Raw genomic sequence first — 4676 nt, 5'->3', positions numbered from 1 at the left:
ATTGGTACTTGGGCAAAGCGAGAATTAAAGACATTTTCCCGAAGAACATATTCCATTTCATTCCATTTTTTTGCAAGATCTCTTCCCTTCCCAGGCCTACCTGCCTGGATCCCCCATCCTTGCCCATCAGTAAGGTAGAATCCTCTTCCCCACTCTGACAACTCACACTCCCATTTCTGACCTGATTCTTTCTGTGAATCGAATTCACAAACACTGTTTGTCTCTAATCCCTATTCCATATGTCAATTTCTATGCAGTAAATTTGAAGAGTTTGGATTTTCTCTTTTATTTAAGTATAACTGATTCATAACATTGTATCAGTTTGAGGAGTGCAACATAATGATTCAAAAGTTTTATAATCCATTGTTATTAAAATAATCACTATATTTCCCTGTTCTATACTGTATATCTGTATTGCTTATTTATTTCATACACAGAAGTTTGTATTAATAACTCTTAAAACCATACCCTTATCTTGTACCTCCACCCTTTCCTCTCCCTACTGGCAACCACTAGTTCACTCTGTATATCTGTAAGTCTATTTCTCTTTGTTATATACATTCCTTTCTTTTAATTTTAGGTTCCACATGTAAATGATAACATATTGTTCTTTTTTCCGTCTGGCTTATTTCAATAAGCCTAATATCCTCTAGGTCCATCCACATTTTACAAGTGGCAGAATTTCATTCTTTTTACAGCTGAGTAGAGTTTTGATTTTCTGTGTCAAGTTAAATGCATATAAATAAGAGTGCCCCTTTTATGACACTACCATCATTATGAATTTGTTTAGAGGCATCAAGAGTTAGCTAATTCCACAAAAGCTGCTCTGTGGACCTATCTGACACAGTCATTTGGTTCAACTGGATATTGTTTTGTAAAGCCACATTGAAACCAAAGTGTTTTCCCAGGCTCTCGGAGTGCCCGGGTCAGGAACGCTGACAATCCACTGCCGAGAGGGGCCGTCAGCATCACCCCCTATCAAGCCCTCCCAGTCATCACTTGCACAAGAACAACCAGGCGACCTGCTGCCTGGTGACAAATGCTGTGACTCCAGGAGGGAGCCAAGTGCTATGAATGAAGCCTGGCAAAAGGTCATTTTATGTAAGAGGAAGTAATGGTATCACCTGGGGTCCATACATAGTTGTGAATTAAAACCCTGTTTACTGGATGCTGGAGAATGTACACTTAGGAACCCCTCTCCTTTTCCCTCCCCTTTCATCTCATTAAAAGTTACAAATTCTCAGATCTTCTCCAATTTGTCTACGTTGGGGTGTTTTGTGTCCTAGGTGGGTCATAAACTGTTATTTATGATTACATTCACATAGTTCTCTGTAAGGGCAACAACAAGTTTCACCATCCCACCTATTAGCATTCTGTGGGTGCCTATGAATCTACTACCCTCCACCAACCTTTTCTAGGGAATATTTCTCCTGACACCTACACAGAGAGGCTAGAAAAGCCAGTTAGCTATCTCCTTAAGTAAATAACTGTCTAAACACTCAAATCAACTTTTCAACTCCAGAGATGATTTAAAGATCTGGGGAGGGGTATGGGGGTTTGGAAAGACTAGTGACACCAGAAATATTCCATGAATATTTTAGGAGTCAGATGATAAAATAAACTCCAAGCAGCTTCTTGACCCAGTTCCTAAATAAGTGATTTTCAATAAATTTTTGAAGAAAAAATGTAATCCTACAACTGCATTTTTAAAATGTCCATTTCAGAATATATGTCTGCTTTCTTTTGTGAATTTTCTTCTTGCTTAAGGTTTCTGTTAACCCATGTGGATTTTATTTGGAAAGACTAAGTCACAAATTACCTTTCAAAACAGTAGAATTAAACAGTTTATTTTCTATATCTATAAAGCCCTTAAGACAGCTAACATAATTTAAGTAAAAAATTCACATTTTCGGGGGGGGAAAGGATGTGATGTCTGAATATTTCAAGTGATTATTTGCAAGAATGACAACACCTTGAATTTATGTAAGTTATCTTCCAAGCCTTACAAAGCAATGTCACAGTGGAAAGAGTGTTAATTAAGAATCAAGGGAGCTGGATTTGAGTTCTAATTCTGTTTTTTACTTTAACTGACCATGTGACCAGCAGCAGATCAGTGGCCCTCTTACTTTGACTTTTTCCCTCTGTAGAAAGGGAAGAGATGAATGAGACATTATCTAAATTTCTAAAATTCTATTTTCAGCTCTGATCTCAACTCGTCATTTATACAGGCAAAGGAAAAGTATTGTTGCCTACCATTGTATAGAAAGCAAATACAGACCAGGGTCCGCATGCTGCTGAGATAGCCACGCAGCTCAGGTCTAGTGGCAGCTATGTGGCACTTTTTACAGGCATCAGGGGTTTTAATTAGGACCTTTGGGAACAATTACAATTATTCTATACTGAGCCAGAGCATTGTGGCAAGGATTAGATTCACTCTCACACCTGCAAACACAGCTCATACAGTTATCCACCTTAAGAGTCTTCTTTGCCATCAGAAACTTAGAACAGGAACTCACTGAATCATTCTCCCACGGAGACCAGAGCCATTCCCGCCGGCGATGGTGTTGAAACACAGCAACAGGAAATCACAAACGGGATATGGCACCACTACACACCACCGCTTTATAATAGGGGTTCAGACATGGTTGGGCTAACCCTCAAAATTCCAAGGAAGCCTGCTAAGTGCAGGGTCAAATCCTTCAGATGTCAAGTTCTGCAACAAAAAATTGACCATCCCACCTTCATAGGACATGAAGTTACTAGCAAGAAAAGTGTATGTGTACATATACACACATGTATATATATACATATTGGGCTTCCCTGGTGGCTCAGCTGGTAAAGAATCCGCCTGCAAAGCGGGAGGCCTGGCTTCAGTCCCTGGGTTGGGAAGATCCCCTGGAGATGGGAAAGGCTACCCACTCCAGTATTCTGGCCTGGAGAATTCCATGGACTGTACAGTCCGCGGGGTCACAAAGAGCTGGACATGACTGAGCGACTTCCACTTTACTCAGACATACACACACACACATGTATATATACTGGGAATTATTTGGAGGAATCGTTAAAGGCAGGTATGTGCTTAAAAAACTGCAACCAAGGCTTGTAAAACTGAACATGTCTCCAACAGCTAAAACCTAGAAACTAAACCTGTTACAAGTTTGGCCTCTCTGACTGTGATGACTCACAAAGCCAGTCTGCCCTTTTGTGGCGATGAGTCAGCCCTGACAGAGTAAGCCACACCACCCAGTAGAATTTGTTACAGCAAGGTTCAAAATGCTGGCAAAATAACTGAACTGAATGAACTACCCACTTCAAGAGAAAGCTGATGAAGGAGAGTGACCTAATGAAAACTTTGAAACTTCTCAGGAGTCATTTCCTGTTTCCTTCTATGCAAGAGTTGAATACTCATTTATCAGTTGCTTCGGAAGCACATGTCGCTAGGCCTTAAAAAGGACTGTTGAGCGTGTTTGCTCACTCTGTTAGAAATGACTTTGGCGGGGTTTGAGAGCATGCCGCATAACCACACTACTTTTTCAAGTTCTCCTTTCCAGCCTCTAGCTAATCATCCGGGGCTTCGGGCGGATGCCCAGGCAGAGCGACGGAGCACACAGGCACACACCGATGTCGAAGGACTAGAGTCAGAACCTAGGACTCAAGCCGGGGTTGTTTTCTTTTCTTTTTTTTTTTTAATTTACTTTTTATTTTACTTTACAATTCTGTATTGGTTTTGCCATACATTGACATGAATCCACCACGGGTCAATGTGATGCACGCATGAAGAGCCTTACTGCAGAAGCTGACAGCAGCGTAAAAGTAAAGCTCACCAAATGACAAGAGAATGAGCGAAATAACATACCAGCTCAATGGGGTTTGATGCTGTCATTAACAGCACCAGTGTAAGAGACTTCCCTGATGGCCCAAGGGCCAGCACTCCAAGCTCCCGAAGCAGGGGGCCCAGGTGCGGACCCCTATATCCCAACTGCGAGCTTGACCACTAAATATCCCTCATGTCGCAACAAAGATGGAAGACCCTGCAGGCCACAACTAAGACACGGTGCAGCCAAATTAATTAATTGATTATTCTAAATCACCACTTTAAATAATAATGCTGCTAGCGCCCATGTATTGAAAGCCTATGCTGCAACAGGAAGAGTGACAGCCCATTTATGTGAGCCGGCTAATTCGGGTTCACAACTCCATGTGAAGTGAGAGAGAAAGTCGCTCAGTTGTGTCCAGCTCTTTACGACCCAAAGACTATTCGGTCCATGGAATTCTCCAGGCCAGAATACTGGAGTGGGTAGCCGTTCCCTTCTCCAGGGGATCTTCCCAACCCAGGGATTGAAGCAGGGTCTCCTGCCTTGCAGGTGGATTCTTTATCAACTGAACTATCAGGGAAGCCCATAAGACAGGTACAATCATTGTCTGCATTTTACACAGGAAAACTGAGGTTAAAATAAATTAAATCACTTGCCCAAGGGAGTTCAGCTAATAAGATCAAGACTTTTCGACTTACAGCAGGGTTTCTCGACCTTGGCACTACTGACATTTGGGGCTGGATAATTTTTTGCTGTGGAGGACTGTCCTGTGCATTGGAGGATATTCAGTAGCACATCTGACCTCTACCACCAGTTGTGAAAGCCAATAACATCTCCACTGTCAAATGCCTCCTGGGGGAG

The sequence above is a fragment of the Oryx dammah genome, unplaced genomic scaffold (genome assembly GCF_014754425.2).
Source record: "Oryx dammah isolate SB20612 unplaced genomic scaffold, SCBI_Odam_1.1 HiC_scaffold_29, whole genome shotgun sequence".
Taxonomy (NCBI): domain Eukaryota; kingdom Metazoa; phylum Chordata; class Mammalia; order Artiodactyla; family Bovidae; genus Oryx; species Oryx dammah.
This window is presented reverse-complemented; position numbering follows the sequence as displayed.